This window comes from Pseudophryne corroboree, chromosome 7 (genome assembly GCF_028390025.1).
Source record: "Pseudophryne corroboree isolate aPseCor3 chromosome 7, aPseCor3.hap2, whole genome shotgun sequence".
Classification (NCBI taxonomy): Eukaryota; Metazoa; Chordata; class Amphibia; order Anura; family Myobatrachidae; genus Pseudophryne; species Pseudophryne corroboree.
In genome coordinates, this window is record NC_086450.1 from 14,673,246 (window position 1) to 14,691,919 (window position 18,674).

Genomic DNA, 18,674 nt, shown 5'->3' on the forward strand with positions numbered 1-18,674 from the left:
CGCACACACACACACACACACACACATCAGAGCCAGCATACACATACACAGACACACACACACACACACACATATTGTAGACAGTACCAGTGGTTCCCCGCGTCCAGTGCCCCGGGGGTCACTCCTGAGGACGGAGGAGGTGTGGGGGAGTGGGGGGAGTCACATGATTATGGGCTCTGCTGCTGTGCTCTGAGATGCGCCGCGCTCTGCTGATGACGGCGCAGCAGTAGCAGCAGCATCCAGGACCCGCCGGTTTCCCGCGTCCAGGCTCTCGGCTAACGCTGCCTGCAGGGAAACTCCTGAGGAGGGAGGAGGTGTGGGGGAGCGGGGGGAGTCACATGATGACGGGCTCTGCTGCTGGGCTCTGAGATGCGCCGCGCTATGCTGATGACGGCGTAGCAGCATCCAGGACCCGCCGCTACCCGCGAACTCAATCTGCATTGGCTCTTATTCGCTCCATAAGACGCACATACTTTCCCCCACACATTTTTGGGGAGAAAAAGTGCGTCTTATGGTCCGAAAAATACGGTACACATGTAGTCATATAGAGGCCAGAGATGGACAATAATAATTGGAAATTCCTATCTGTCCGTATGGCGGTGCGCCCAGAGTCACGAGAAGGAAAAGAATTGTATATGCACAAGGAGAAAAGTATGACTCTTGTTTGGGCACACTCTTGTTAAATTATGTAAGTGTCAGCCGATAAGTGATGTGCCTAATGATTGATAATGTAGTCTTTTAATTCTGCTCTTTAAAATACATGAGAACTCAATAAGACAAATTAAACATAAGTAGCCATTGATATGTCATATGGAAAGTATGTCTCCCAAAAATTGTAAAATGTTGAGATCTTAATTATGCCTGGATAAATGCATATCGGGAGATAGCTACATCTTAAGCTGCTTCCGTCTGCCAAAGATCTGTACAAACTGTGTTTGTATTAATGCGGCCCTAAATAGGGTTAAGTTCGTGAGTGGAAGAGCCCACACACTAATTAACAATTCTAATAGTTTGCCACTATTATGGATAAATAAATAAATTGTGACGAATAAAGGTTCAAGAGGTAGTAGGATTGAGTGTAAGTGGTGATACTGCTGTTGGTGTTGTTTCTATAGGGAAGGGAGTCTTCCTACTTCACCGGGTATTCCCTAGCAGTCATCTGTCTAGGTACTGACCCAGCCCACCTCCGTTTAGCTTCCAAGATCGGACGAGATTGGGGCGTGAACGTAGGGGTATTGTCGTAGAAAGAACTGACCCTATACCACCAATGAGAGTGCACCGAAACGGAAGGATTGGTTCTTACTCAAGAAAAGAATGATAGGACTGCATTAAGAAGAAAAAATAACTGCAATCAGGTAGGTGTTAATCTGCTGTCCACGTTAGACTGGCGAGACACGTCCCTGGGTGGACACGCTCACCAGAACCGTGGATGAGAGTTCACAGAAGGAAGAGAAGTAGGACAATAGTTATGAGATAATGAAATAAAGAAATTAATAAATTGCTATGAGTCCCCTTTCGGTCACCTATGTTGTTTAAATACTGATGGATCCTAGTAACTGTGACGGATAACCAGGCAGGTTACTTATACATAACAGACCCTAGTAGTATTTTAGAACCAAAGAACTTGTGTAATACACTGAAAAAAACCTTCAAAGTCACTTGTGACAGTGGCAAAGTATATTACTGTCAACAACAGTTGTTGCTTTTTTTGACATGAGATAGTGTGTGAGACAAAAATGAAAAAAAAATATAACTCGGCGCTGACTTAGCAAGGAATCTCCTATATAAAGCCACCAAATGTCCGGATATGCTGCAGCTCTATCCAGGAGATCACTGATATTCCCAAAAAAGTGAAAAAACTACAAACTATTTACCAATTAAAGCGCTGCATACCGGAAATCATTTTGTGCTTTTTAATAACACATTAATCAAACAATTATTAACAAACATATATATAACACACACACATAGACCCGGCCGGTATTAAAATTACCTTAATGATAAAACTTATCAACCCATAAATGCAGATATCATATCATACCCTCTAAAACATGACCTATCAATGATGCATCACTGGTATGTTAGTCAACTGATGACATGTATGCTTAAGCTGGGGGGCCCCCTGATATCCAGTATTCAGTCACAATTATGTCCGTATAAGCCAATGGAATGCTGAATGAGTTAATCTCCAAATAACAGGTTAATTGGTTAGTATAGCCAGCAATGTCCGTAACTTAGATTAGGTCAAATGATGATTAGTAAGTCGCTGCAGTCCTCCAAAATTAACATGGACATACAACCATATTAATAAACAGCCCTCTGAATGAGGTTCTCATATTCTGTCCTGGGCACTGGTTACTGGGCGGGCTTTGTTTGTCAGGGGTTCTCACCGACCAGCTGATTGTCTGCTGTAACAAAGTCTCTGCTGCCAACTCCTCCCTTATACAACGCCTCACCTCAGACCCGTTTGGATGGATGTGTCCCAGATATAAATATGACCAGGTCCGTGTGCTTGGACCTCTCTCTCTCAATGCGTTTCTCCGCCTAAAGACTCAGCGGCTTCCTCATGGATATCTGGGACACATCCATCCAAACGGGTCTGAGGTGAGGCGTGGTATAAGGGAGGAGTCGGCAGCAGAGACTTTGTTACAGCAGACAATCAGCTGGTCGGTGAGAACCCCTGACAAACAAAGCCCGCCCAGTAACCAGTGCCCAGGACAGAATATGAGAACCTCATTCAGAGGGCTGTTTATTAATATGGTTGTATGTCCATGTTAATTTTGGAGGACTGCAGCGACTTACTAATCATCATTTGACCTAATCTAAGTTACAGACATTGCTGGCTATACTAACCAATTAACCTGTTATTTGGAGATTAACACATTCAGCATTCCATTGGCTTATACGGACATAATTGTGACTGAATACTGGATATCAGGGGGCCCCCCAGCTTAAGCATACATGTCATCAGTTGACTAACATACCAGTGATGCATCATTGATAGGTCATGTTTTAGAGGGTATGATATGATATCTGCATTTATGGGTTGATAAGTTTTATCATTAAGGTAATTTTAATACCGGCCGGGTCTATGTGTGTGTGTTATATATATGTTTGTTAATAATTGTTTGATTAATGTGTTATTAAAAAGCACAAAATGATTTCCGGTATGCAGCGCTTTATTTGGTAAATAGTGTGTGAGACAGATGGATTGTCACCCATGAAACAATCCCCTAGGTGGCATGCCCTTTGAGAAACAAAAACATAATATACACAGTTGGAAACTGCCTAGGGCAGACTAAGTGCGTTATCGCACAACACCTGTCCCTATTGCGTTAAATATATGAATAAATAGTATTTCTTAATGTGCATAAACAGAGAATTAAGCAAATATGCAGTACTCATTCACTGGGAACCTCAGCTATGTGAATAACAGAAAGATTTTCTGAAACATATAATATTTAGCTGAAGCGTGAAGGCTTAAACAGATAAGGCAGATAAATGTTTGAGTTTTACCCCTTCAACCAATAGGCAGGCAGTGTGCCCGCAGGAAATGCGGGGCCACAGATTACCCACCCCAATCACAAGGTTGTGTCACAATGTCCCAACATAAGGGAGTGCAGACACGTGTAACACAGCCTAGCTGGAAAATATTCGGCTAAAGCATGAATGCTTGATCAAAAGGGCAAAGAATATCACCCAACAGAAATATTCCTGAAACACACAATATTTTAGCTAAAGCGTGAAGGCTTAGCTAGACAGAACAAATACGTGTTTGTGTGTCAGCCTTTCTACCAGTAGACAGCAAACAAGTTCCATGTGTGCTGATTTTGGTACAAGCAGACACCTGTGTATATACTTTTTGACAATTTAAATCTCAATATTTATACATCAAGCGCATTACACATTTTTGTATATTTCATGTATAAGTAACCTGCATGGTTATCCGTCACAGTTACTAGGATCCATCAGTATTTAAACAACATAGGTGACCGAAAGGGGACTCATAGCAATTTATTCAATTGTTTATTTCATTATCTCATAACTATTTTCCTACTTCTCTTCCTTCTGCGAACTCTCATCCACGATTCTGGTGAGCGTGTCCCCCCAGGGACGCGTCTCGCCAGTCTAACATGGACAGCAGATTTACACCTACCTGACTGCGGTTATTTTTTCTTCTTAATGTAGTCCTATCATTCTTTTCTTGAGGAGGAACCAATCCTTCCGTTTTGGTGCACTCTCATTGGTGGTATAGGGTCAGTTCTTTCTACGATCATACCCCTACGTTCAAGCCCAATCTCGTCCGATCTTGGAAGTTAAACGGAGGTGGGCTGGGTCAGTACCTATACAGGCGACTGCTAGGGAATACCCGGTGAAGTAGGAAGACTCCCTTCCCTATAGAAACAACACCAACAGCAGTATCACCACTTACACTCAATCCTACTACCTCTTGAACCTTTATTCGTCACAATTTATTTATTTATTTATTTATCCATAATAGTGGCAAACTATTAGAATTGTTAATTAGTGTGTGGGCTCTTCCACTCACGAACTTAACCCTATTTAGGGCCGCATTAATACAAACACAGTTTGTACAGATCTTTGGCAGACGGAAGCAGCTTAAGATGTAGCTATCTTCCGATATGCATTTATCCAGGCATAATTAAGATCTCAACATTTTACAGTTTTTGGGAGACATACTTTCCATATGACATATCAATGGCTACTTATGTTTAATTTGTCTTGTTGAGTTCTCATGTATTTTAAAGAGCAGAATTAAAAGACTACGTTATCAATTTTTAGGCACATCACTTATTGACTAACACTTACATAATTTAACAAGAGTGCGCCCAAACAAGAGTCATACTTTTCTTCTTGTGCATATACTGCCATGTATGTTCAGTGGTACTGCCATATAAATTCAGTGGTACTGCCATAAAATCCCAATGATCCTGCAGTATAATTCCAGTAATCCTGCCATATACAGTAATTCCAGTGATCCTGCCGTATATTTCCAGTGGTACAGGCGTATAAGTCCAGTCCAGTGATACTGCCGTACATGTCCAGTGGTACTGCCGTATAAATTCAGTGGTACTGCCTTATAATTCCAGTGGTCTTTTCGTATAATTCCAGAAATCCTGCCTTAAAATTCCAGTGGTATTGGCATAAAAATCCAGCGATCCTGCTGTATAAATCCAGTGATCCTGATGTATAATTCCAGTGATCCTGCCATATAATTCCAGTGATCCTGCTGTCTAATTCCAGTGGTACTGCCATAAAAGTCCAGCCAAGTGATACTGCCATATATGTCCAGTGGTACTGCCATATAAGTCCAGTGGTACTGCCTTATAATTCCAGTGGTCTTTTTGTATAATTCCAGAAATCCTGCCTTAAAATTCCAGTGGTATTGGCATATAAATCCAGTGATTCTGCCATATAATTCCAGTGATACTGTTGTATACTTCCAGTGGTACTGCCATATAATTCCACCAGTAATGGTGTATAAATTCAGTCCAGTGATACTGCCGTATATGTCCAGTGGCACTTCCGTATAAGTCCAGTGATCCTGCCATATATGTCTAGTGATCCTGTGGAATATGTCCAGTGATCCTGCCGTATATGTCCGGTGGTACTGCCATACAAATCCAGTGATACTGCCGTATATATATATATATATATATATATATATTTATATATGTACACATATATATATATATATATATATACCGTGTTGCAAAGCGGATAACTGAGGCCATAACAACTATTCTGGTGTTAGACATGCATCCGGTATCCACCATTAATGCAGTGGGACTGCAATGCCAACCTTGATGGGCCAGGTGTTTGTGCTGCACACTTGTGTCACTTAGCTTAGTCATACAGCTACTTCATTGTCCTCTTTTACTTCTTGGCATTATGTGCTGTTTGAGTACTATTTTTTTAAGTTCCATCCTGTCTGACACTGCAATGCCAATCCTAGATGGGCCAATTGTTTGTGTCACTTAGCTTAGTCATAACAGCTACCTCATTGCACCTCTTTTACATCTTTGCATGATGTGCTGTTATGGGCCTTTTTTATATCTTCCTCCTGTCTGACACTGCAGTGCCACTCCGAGATGGGGCAGGTGTTTATGCCACACACTTGTGTCGCTTAGCTCAGTCATACAGCAACCTTGGTGCACCTCTTTTTCACCATTGCATCATGCGCTGTTTGGGGTATGGTTTTTTAAAGTGCCATCCTGTCTGACACTGCTGTATAAGTCCAGGGGTACTGCTGTATTAGTGCAGGGGTACTGCCGTATAAGTACACCAAATGCAGAATTTTTGAAAAATGACAGGGGTGTGCAAGAGATGCTGTCAGTAGACTGAAAAATTACGGGCCACTTTCAACATTCAGCCACTGCGTGCCACTACTAGATGGGCTAGGTGGTAGTGTCGCTTAGCTTAATCATACAGCCAACGCGGTGCAACCTTTTGGTCTAAAAACAATATTGTGAGGTTTGAGGTGTTCAGAATAGACTGGAAATGAGTGGAAATGAATGTTATTGAGGTTAATAATACCGTAAGATCAAAATTCCCCCCAAATTCTTTGATTTTAGCAGTTTTTATGTGTTTTTCAAAGATCATCCAAAACCAAAACATGAAAGGGTGGTTTTGGCAAAACCAATCCAAAACCAAAACACGAGTTAGAAATTAAAACCAAAAGCAAAACACAAAACACGAAAAGTGCCCGCCACACATCTCTACCATTTAGCATGAACCTCGAATGAAAGGAATGTTTTTTAAGTTTATAAGTTGGTAGCAGTAACTAGTGGATATAAGGATCCTAACCCCACCACTACGGCATCCCGGGCTGGTAGTTATGAGAGAACATGATGCCCCCAGAGAGAACAGTGGGAGAAGTGGTGTCAGAAGATGAAGTCCAGGTTCAGTAATGGCTAGGAGATCAAGAGATATGGAGATTAAAAGGTCATGGGTAGGGATCAGTTTGTTACAGACAGATCTGTATGAAAGAGAGACCAAGTTTGTAGGAGACATGTGAATGATATTTTAAGATGTGTTGTAATTAGAGATGAGCGGGTTCGGTTCCTCGGAATCCGAACCCGCCCGAACTTCACCATTTTTTCACGGGTCCGAGGCAGACTCGGATCCTCCCGCCTTGCTCGGTTAACCCGAGCGCGCCCGAACATCATCATCCCGCTGTCGGATTCTCGCGAGACTCGGATTCTATATAAGGAGCCGCGCGTCGCCCCCATTTTTACATGTGCATTGAGATTGATAGGGAGAGGACGTGGCTGGCGTCCTCTCCGTTTAGATTAGAAGATAGAGAGTGACATTTGATTTACTACTAATTTTGGGGAGCAGTTGTTAGGAGTACTCAGTACAGTGCAGAGTTTTGCTGATAGACCACCAGTTTTATTATAATCTGTTCTCTGCCTGAAAAAAACGATACATACCATATCTGTGCTCAGCCTCAGTGTGCTGCATGATATATCATCTATGTATATCTGACTGTGCTGAGTGCTCACTGCTCACACAGCTTAATTGTGGGGGAGACTGGGGAGCAGTTATAGCAGGAGTACAGTGCACACTTTTGCTGCCAGTGACCTGACCACCAGTATATTGTCTGCCTGAAAAAGTTAAACACTCCTGTGGTGGTTTTTTTTTTTTATTCTATAAACGCATTCTGCTGACAGTGTCCAGCAGGTCCGTCATTCATTATATTATATAAATATTTACCTACAGTAGTGTTATATTTTTTTTTCATCTCTATCATCTTTATCATCTCTATATTAGCAGACGCAGTACGGTAGTCCACGGATGTGGCTATCTCTGTGTCGTCAGTGCTCGTCCATAATTGTATACCTACCTACCTGTGGTGGGGTTTTTTTTTTCTAACTTCTTCATACTAGTAGTTTAGGAGTCTGCTGACAGTGTCCACCAGGTCCGTCATTATATTATATACCTTACCTACAGTAGTAATATATTTATTATATTATCTATACTAGCAGACGCAGTATGGTAGTCCACGGCTGTGGCTATCTCTGTGTCGTCAGTGCTCGTCCATAATTGTATACCTACCTACCTGTGGTGGGGTTTTTTTTTCTATCTTCTTCATACTAGTAGTTTAGGAATCTGCTGACAGTGTCCACCAGGTCCGTCATTATATTATATACCTGCAGTAGTAATATATTTATTTAGTATATTATCTATACTAGCAGATGCAGTATGGTAGTCCACGGCTGTGGCTATCTCTGTGTCATCAGTGCTCGTCCATAATTGTATACCTACCTACCTGTGGTGGGTTTTTTTTTCTATCTTCTTCATACTAGTAGTTTAGGAGTCTGCTGACAGTGTCCACCAGGTCCGTCATTATATTATATACCTACAGTAGTAATATATTTAGTATATTATCTATACTAGCAGATGCAGTACGGTAGTCCACGGCTGTGGCTTTCTCTGTGTCGTCAGTGCTCGTCCATAATTGTACACCTACCTACATGTGGTGGAGTTTTTTTTCTATCTTCTTCATACTAGTAGTTTAGGAGTCTGCTGACAGTGTCCACCAGGTCCGTCATTATATTATATACCTTGCCTACAGTAGTAATATATTAATTATATCATCTATACTAGCAGACGCAGTACGGTAGTCCACGGCTGTGGCTATCTCTGTGTCGTCAGTGCTCGTCCATAATTGTATACCTACCTACCTGTGGTGGGTTTTTTTTTCTATCTTCTTCATACTAGTAGTTTAGGAGTCTGCTGACAGTGTCCACCAGGTCCGTCATTATATTATATACCTTACCTACAGTAGTAATATATTTATTATATTATCTATACTAGCAGACGCAGTACGGTAGTCCATGGCTGTGGCTATCTCTGTGTCGTCAGTGCTGGTCCATGATTGTATACCTACCTGTGGTGGGGTTTTTTTTCTATCTTCTTCATACTAATAGTTTAGGAGTCTGCTGACAGTGTCCACCAGGTCCGTCATTATATTATATACCTACAGTAGTAATATATTTAGTATATTATCTATACTAGCAGACGCAGTACGGTAGTTCACGGCTGTGGCTATCTCTGTGTCGTCAGTGCTCGTCCATAATTGTATAACTACCTACCTGTGGTGGTTTTTTTTTCTATCTTCTTCATACTAGTAGTTTAGGAGTCTGCTGACAGTGTCCACCAGGTCCGTCATTATATTATATATACCTACAGTAGTTATATATATATTTTTTTTATATCATTAATTATCATCTCTATACTAGCAGACGCAGTACGGTAGTCCACGGCTGTAGCTACCTCTGTGTCGTCAGTCACTCGTCATCCATAAGTATACTAGTATCCATCCATCTCCATTGTTTACCTGAGGTGCCTTTTAATTGTGCCTATTAAAATATGGAGAACAAAAATGTTGAGGTTCCAAAAATAGGGAAAGATCAAGATCCACTTCCACCTCGTGCTGAAGCTGCTGCCACTAGTCATGGCCGAGACGATGAAATTCCATCAACGTCGTCTGCCAAGGCCGATGCCCAATGTCATAGTACAGAGCATGTAAAATCCAAAACACAAAAGATCAGTAAAAAAAGGACTCAAAAATCGAAATTAAAATCGTCGGAGGAGAAGCGTAAACTTGCCAATATGCCATTTACCACACAGAGTGGCAAGGAACGGCTGAGGCCCTGGCCTATGTTCATGGCTAGTGGTTCAGATTCACATGAGGATGGAAGCACTCATCCTCTCGCTAGAAAACTGCAGTGCCACTCCTAGATGGGCCAGGTGTTTGTGTCGGCCACTTGGGTCGCTGAGCTTAGTCACACAGCTACCTCATTGCGCCTCTTTTTTTCTTTGCGTCATGTGCTGTTTGGGGAGTGTTTTTTGGAAGGGCCATCCTGCGTGACACTGCAGTGACACTCCTAGATGGGCCAGGTGTTTGTGTCGGCCACTTGGGTCGCTGAGCTTAGTCACACAGCTACCTCATTGCACCTCTTTTTTTCTTTGCGTCATGTGCTGTTTGGGGAGTGTTTTTTGGAAGGGCCATCCTGCGTGACACTGCAGTGCCACTCCTAGATGGGCCAAGTGTTTGTGTCGGCCACTTGGGTCGCTGAGCTTAGTCACACAGCTACCTCATTGCGCCTCTTTTTTTCTTTGCGTCATGTGCTGTTTGGGGAGTGTTTTTTGGAAGGGCCATCCTGCGTGACACTGCAGTGACACTCCTAGATGGGCCAGGTGTTTGTGTCGGCCACTTGGGTCGCTGAGCTTAGTCACACAGCTACCTCATTGCACCTCTTTTTTTCTTTGCGTCATGTGCTGTTTGGGGAGTGTTTTTTGGAAGGGCCATCCTGCGTGACACTGCAGTGCCACTCCTAGATGGGCCAAGTGTTTGTGTCGGCCACTTGGGTCGCTGAGCTTAGTCACACAGCTACCTCATTGCGCCTCTTTTTTTCTTTGCGTCATGTGCTGTTTGGGGAGTGTTTTTTGGAAGGGACATCCTGCGTGACACTGCAGTGCCACTCCTAGATGGGCCAGGTGTTTCGGTGCAAATTTTAGGACTAAAAATAATATTGTGAGGTGTGAGGTGTTCAGAATATACTGAAAATGAGTGAAAATTATGGTTATTGAGGTTAATAATACTTTGGGATCAAAATGACCCCCAAATTCTATGATTTAAGCTGTTTTTTAGGGTTTTTTGAAAAAAACACCCGAATCCAAAACCCACCCGAATCCGACAAAAAAAATTCGGTGAGGTTTTGCCAAAACGCGTTCGAACCCAAAACCAAAACACAAAACCCGAAAAATTTCCGGTGCACATCTTTAGTTGTAATGTTAATTTAATCAAGATAGACTCTGGTCTTAGACATTAGTGAAGCCCATAACTGAAAAGATTTTGGCTCTTACTGGTACCCCTGGTTCCTGATTTCAGCTCCTTAAGTGATTTTTGTTTATTGATTTCTCAATGTCTTCATACAATGATTATGTATACATTACTTATCTTTCTAGATTTTCATCTTTAGACATTAGCTACAAAGTGGTATAGTGAGTGTACAGTGCATCTGGAAAGTATTCACAGCACTTCAATTTTTTCACATTTTGCTATGTTACAGCCTTATTCCAAAATGTAAAAAATTAATTTTTCCCTCAAAATTTTACACACAATACCACATAATGACAATGTGAAAAAAAGTTTTTTTGAGAATTTTGCAAATGTATTAAAAATAAAAACCGAAGAAATCACATTTACATAAGTATTCACAGCCTTTGCCCAATACTTGTTGTTGATGCTCCTTTGGCAGCAATTACAACCTCAAATATTTTTGAATATGATGCCACAAGCTTTGCACACCTATCTTTGGGCAGTTTCGCCCATTCCTCTTTGCAGCACCTCTCAAGCTCCATAAGGCTGGAAGGGAAGTGTTGGTGCACAGCCATTTTCAGATCGCTCCAGAGATGTTCAATCGGATTCAAGTCTGGGCTCTGGCTGGTACACTCAAGAACATTCACAGAGTTGTCCTGAAGCCACTCCTTTGTATCTTGGCTGTGTGCTTAGGGTTGTTGTCCTGCTGAAAGATGAACCTTCACCCCTGTCTGAGAACAAGAGCTCTCTGGAGCAGGTTTTCATCCAGGATGCCTCTGTACATTGCTGAAAAACATACCCACAGCATGATGATGCCCCCACCATGCTTCACTATAGGAATTGTATTGGCCTGGTGATGAGTGGTGCCTGGTTTCCTCCAAACATGACGCCTGGCATTCACACCAAAGAGTTCAATCTTTCTCTCATCAGACCAAAGAATTTTGTTTCTCATGGTCTGAGAGTCCTTCAGGTGCATTTTGGCAAATTCCATGCGGGCTGCCATGTGCTTTTTATTAAGGAGTGGCTTCCGTCTGTCCACTCTACCATACAGGCCTGATTGGTGGATTGCTGCAGAGATGGTTGTCCTTCTGGAAGGTTCTCCTCTCTCCACAGAGGAATGCTGTAGCTCTGTCAGAGTGACCATTGGGTTCTGGGTCACCTCCCTGACTAGGGCCCTTCTCCCCCGATCGCTCAGTTTAGATGGCTGGCCAGCTCTAGGAAGAGTCCTGGTGGTTCTGAACTTCTTCCATTTATGGATGATGGAGGCCACTGTGCTCATTAGGACCTTCAAAGAAGTAGATATTTTTCTGTACCCCTTCCCAGATTTGCGCCTTGAGAAAATCCTGTCTCTGAGATCTACAGACAATTCCTTTGCCTTCATGCTTCGTTTGTGCTCAGACATGTACTGTCAAGTGTGGGACCTTATACAGACAGGTGCGTAACTTTCCAAATCATGTCCAGTCAACTGAATTCACCACCAATTAAGCTGTAGGAACATCTCAAGGATGATCAGTGGAAAAAGGATGCACCTGAGCTCAATTTTGAGCTTCATGGCAAAGGCTGTGAATACTTTTAATACATTTGAAAATATCTCTAAAACATAAAGGTTTTCACGTTGTCATTATGGGGTATTGTGTGTAGAATCAATTTATTCCATTTTGGAATAAGGCTGTAACATAACAAAATGTTGAAAAAGTGAAGCTCTGTGAATACTTTCCAGATGCACTGTAAGTTGTAAGAGTGATAATGGACTTTAGAACTGTTGGTGTTTACTATTTTTCAAATAGAAAATGTTTAAGCAGTATTATTTAAAGTATTATATCATTTATTATTCTGATAAATTCATCAAGTTCTTCATATTTGGCTTATGCAAATGCTAATAAAGGGCCAAATTCAGTTTGAAGCTGTTAATTACTGTTGTCTAATTATCCTGTTGAGGCTATTCAATTATAGCCTGTGGAAGCCCGCGATCAACCCACAGGCTTCAGTTAACATGAATTTCTGTTCATGTCTGAGGGACGTTTGAACAGAAATCAATGTTAAATGCTCTGTTAGAGGATGCTGCAATCCTGTTAACCTATGGTCCCAATAACTTATAACGGATTCTATTGTTTAATATGCATTAGCTAGTATTTTAAAGAGCAAAGAAAATGGCTGTATTGAATAACCCTGGGTGTAAAAGCCAGAGGTTACCAGACTTTTCTGCTGCTAATTGAATTTGGCTTAAACTGCACAACATCAAAAATAACATTTGTCATTTAGTAACAGATGAGAATGAGCTTGAGGTGTACTTTGCAAAAGATGTACACAAGAAAAAGTACACACACACAAATGTGTGTATATAGAATAGACAAGTACATTTATTCTGAATTCCCTTCCTGTTCGCTTGACCCTTGTACACATCTGAAGCATATTATTTCTGTTATGAAAAAATATATACAGGTATATTTACTTTGTTTGAGGTTCTCTTCCTTGATCAAGAACTATGTGGAGATTCACCGCATTTTCTGTCTGCTTTGGTGTCATAGCTAGCAATTCTCCCACTTCAGGAGACAGGGTTGGTGCCATCACTTCCTCCTCTCTTGGGAGACAGGGCTGGGGCTATTGGACTGAGTCAGTATACAGAGTAGAACAGAACATGTATTAGAAAAAAACTACAGCTGTTTATTGTAACACCTCATATACTCATTCGCACACAGATATACAGGTGTCATATTTCAAATGAATCAGCACAGTCTATCTATAAATAGCTAGCTATGAGCACCAGAAAAGCTTGCTTAATACAATCATCTTTTTATTATTCTAATATTTTTTATATGTGTAAATCTGGCTGTGATACTAGCCAGTGCCTCCGCAGCCTTTGATCTCACCGCATGTCTCTGCTGGCAACAGAGCATCAAAAATAATCAGATGGTGGCTCCATTTATATGGTACACCAATGGCATACCTGAAGTTGACCACTTTGGTCTCCATAGTTCCCCAACAAATTGAGGTTCAATTTAAGTCCTAGTAACAGATGCTTTTCTTAAAAATGTAAATAAAATCCAAACATTATGCAGAATTCAGTTATTATACAGTTTCTATTAAAAAAACAGTGCCCCTATTTGGTATTAGCAATGGGAAATTGAATTAATAAGGTAAAATCTATATTAAAAAAAATTGGCATACCAAAATGAACTAATTTAAAAGAAAATAGTTTTCTTGTAGTAAAAATACAAAAATGTGGTTCAATGGTGTTAGATTATCTGGGAAAATAGTAAATTTACAATTCCAGGGATGGACACCCTAATAACCTAGATAAATGATAGCCACCAAAAGGTATATTTGATCTATTGAAAAAAATACAGTTTAAGTAATATGAAATCTAAATAATATTATGATTTCTATAAATGACTACTTGGATAAAAAGATTTGAATACATTCTATGTAAACCCACTTGATATAAATATATATAAAAATATGAAAAGTGGGTATCTTTGGAAAATTAAAACCGGATAGAAAGATTACTTTGTTATACATTTTCTCTAAAATGTCAAAGCTCATACTCTAATGTACAGTATTGTGATTAAAATCTCGGGCTCAAATAAGCCATGGACTCTAAATTATTTTTTTGTATTGTAAGTTGTTATACTATTCCTGTTACCACATAGGTTTAGCATATATTGTTGTTTAGTGTGATTAACCCTTTCATCTATGAACTATGATATTCTAAGGCAATCATTTTTTTAAATGCTTTTTAACATTCTTTTATTTTTTATTTTGCCCATGATTTTTTTTTCTTGCAAAAAAATAAGGTACAATAAAAAAAATATATTTCTAATGTGTTCTTATCATGTTGCTTACTATATTTTTTCTCCAGAAACAAAAAATCCTCTAAGCTTAAAACAATACTGTTTACATCTGTTTATGGATATATTCATCCAGAAACGAAAATGTCCTCAGTATTTTTAAGACAAATATTTTAATATTCTACTGAGTTTGCTTCATACCTAGAAAGTTAGCCATTTTACTAACTGAATTTGACTGATTTTAACATTTAGTATTAATGTTGGAGAAGCATTCTGGACATAAAGGCTAAAGACCCTTCATGCAGGTGTACTAAGCTTTATGTGTACATGCTGCATTGTGGCACCTGTGTGGCATGTTTTGCATCTGTAAGTATAGCCAGTAATTTCTCACAGTGAACCTGATTTCAGGGGTGCCTTTGACCCAGCCATGTGCTTCAATACAGGTGGTGTCCTGCCTTGGTCTTCCTCTTCGATGTTGCTCCATAGAGCCAATATTGGTCAATACTAGAGCAATGGATGCTTTGAAATACAAATGATTTTTGTCATTCAATCCAGTCACTTGATACAGCAGCCATGTGTTTGCACAAGTCATTTCAAGTAAAAGTGAATAAACACATCAGTGGTCAAAACTGGCACATATGGCTATTTTTGTATATGAGGAAAATATTTGGGTTAGTGCTTTATGCCAGGATAAACCCTGCATGCAGTATATCACTTTGCATCACATAACGCCCACTGAAGTGGACATACAGTATAATTTTACATTAACTGTGAAAAAAATAAATTCATTGTTTAATCAAAACATCGACAGTGTTATAGCCTAAATGTTATTTTACTTTAATTTTTTTTTACCAGCCCTGCCATGTTTGAATAAAATATTTTAGAATAACAATATTTTATAGAAACCCCTGAAGTGCTGGTGAACTTTTCTCAGCCATTTTATTTTAACCTTTTCATTTTTGTAGGAAATACAGTAAAAGCAGCCACTAGGTGGCATAGCTTCTACGTTTGGTAAATGTCCAAAGAAGAGGAGACCATGCACTAGTGTTGTCTAATGAGAGTTTTTATAGGAGATAATTACTTAAAAACAACTATCCACTGTAGTGGCCTCTATGCATAAAGGGTTAAAGGAACTTGTTTTGTATGATAAGTGAATGAGTATGCCTCGTACCATATGCCTCCTTCTACAGTGTAAAGTTCCTATAGGCATTCCAGTGCTATTTGAAAGCATTGAATACCTACTGTATGCATAAAGGGTCTGATTCTGACTTGGACACAGGCCCTTCCCCTTCTTCATCTTTTTCCGCAGTAACATCTGCATCTTTATGGAAATGCCACTATAAAGTCCTTCACTGGTGTACATCCACCCATCTGAATGAGCAAGGTCTGAGACATCCACTGGATATCCGATTTAGAATAAGGCAATACTAGTGGTAGTACCCATGTTTATTAATATTAATTTTATGCAGCATTAACATATAACATTAATATATTCTGTTGTGCCTAATACATTGTGACTGTTGACTATGACTGTTGTGCCTAATACACACACAGTCAAACATGATTCCAGTATTATACCATAATGTGATGGTCTATGGTCATAAGCGTCACATTTTTTTATTAAGATCAGTGAACTGTGAGCTGCTGTAAATGATACAAATAGATAATGTATGAATTAAAATTTGTGGTTAAACTGTAGGTGCATAGCTTGAAATGTTGTATGAATTGGGAATTTGCATGTCATACTCTATAATGTATACAATAAATTACTCCTATTATGATTTTCAAGTCTAAAAGGTTGATAGAGAATCACTTGACTTTTCTTACGAAAGACTGTAGAATGGACATTTGAACCTGTGTTATAAACGTATAAACTCCAGAGAGAAAGAAAGGTTTAGATTTGGATTATGTTGAGTGAAAATGTGATGTACCATTTACACAGGTACACCACCGATAATCCGGCACCCTCGGCTCCAGCACTGTGCCAGATTATTGGTTTTGCCGGATTATCGGTGGTATCATTTACGGTGGTGTCTGCAGCATCCTAATCCCCCTTTGTAGCCTAATTCTATTCATTGTATTCCCTAATTCCTCATTTCTGCCACGCAGACTGATTTCCCAGCTGCAGCCTGACTACCCACCCGCAGACAGACTCCCCCAGCCTAACTAAACACCTCCATTGTCCAGACTGCACCACTAAAATGGAGCATCGATGCCCACCATAAAATATGGTGTAGACGCCCCAATCCTGCCCTCCTCCATGTTTTAAACTGCACTTAAGAATGCAGTCTAAGACCTCATGCATGCGCGTACATGCGTATGCGAATGCGCTGATGTGATGAAATCGCTCTATAGTTTAATTAGGCCTTATGATCAGTATTTAATTGTTTATGTAACAAAAAACTTTTTTTTAAATCTATGTAGAAATAATGTGTTCTTTTTTGTTTGTTTCCTCAATCCAAATGTACCTGTCAATTCTTCTTTTGAATGGTAACAGAAAACTTTTCCTCTTCCTACATATATTTCATTAACTATGACAATTAAGTTTGCATAATAGGTATTTTAAAAATCCCTTTGAAGTCTCTGCTCTAAATTCTTTCTAAAGCAAGAGAACTTGGTCATATATGAGAATTGGGAAAACTTACTGGTTACTCACACTTTCAGTGCTCACTTACCTTAATGTTAAGATCACAAAGGATATTGGACAATTAATGTATTCCACTACGACAGTATATTTAGACTCTGAGGTACATTGCAGATACAATATCTTAAAGGTTTTTTGGTATTTTCTACAGTAGAAAGTTTGTACACTTGAACCACCATTAGGACAATTACTTGGTACTGAGATTGCTACAAATATACATAAAGGGCAATATTACTGTTATTCATATGTGACTATGTGTAGTGTCATAGTCTAGTGTGAACAATGATACATTAATAGAACAATTAAGGCTAGAATACATTTAATAGTTTATACAAGAAACTATAGTGTCATTAATGATGAACTGATCTGAAAATATAGTAGCAGTATATTGATCTCTCCCTATTCACTATGCATCAAGCTTCTTTTTACTCTCTCCCCTGCTGCTCCCTAGCACATTACTTGGGTTTTGTAGGGCTGCACACTATTTGCTCTTACATTTTTTTTGTTAGTTTATTTGTTCCATGGGATGTGCATGGCTTAACAGGAGGGATACATGATTTATGAGACTCAAGTGGTAGCTTTAGGTTGCACCCCTATTTTAAATATTTGCTTTCTGCACTTATCAATTGTTAACTGTGATAAAAAATGGTTATATTAACATGAACAATGGTTGTCTGCATTATGTGTATAACTCATTTACTGTGGAATTGTGTTTACCTTTTTTATTATAGCATGTCTAATTAGGTGTCCTGTTATCACTTCTAAATACTATGGGGGTTATTCTGAGTTGATCGTTAGCTGCCGTTGTTTGCAGCGCAGTGACCAGGCTAAAAATCTGCATTTCTGTGCATGCGTATGGACCGCAATGTGCACGCGTGATGTACGGGTACAAAAGGCCTTTGTGGTTTTGCATGGGTTCTAGCGACATTTCATTCCCACTGGCGTCCGCAAGAAGATTGACAGAAAAGGGGCGTTTCTGGGTGTCAACTGACCATTTTCAGGGAGTGTTTAGAAAAATGCAGGTGTGCCAGGGAAAACGCAGGCATGGCTGTCCGGACGCTGGGCAGGTGTGTGACGTCAAAAGCCAACACACCAACATTAGAATCAATGCACAAAAAGAGTAAGTACAGGGCTGTTCTTGTTCTGCACAAAATGTTTTTGCAAGCGCTCTGCTGCACAGGCATTCACAATTCTGCAAAGTGAAAATACACTCCCTGGTGGGCGGCAACATTTTGTTTGCACGGCTGCTAAAAACTGCTAGTGAGCGATCAACTCGAAATGACCACCTATATGTCTTGATAAGCTACTACTACTCATGCTGAAGTCCTGGAGGTATCTGAGTACCAGTAAGCCAAAATGTTACTTTATATGTAGGAAGGGACTCACTTTA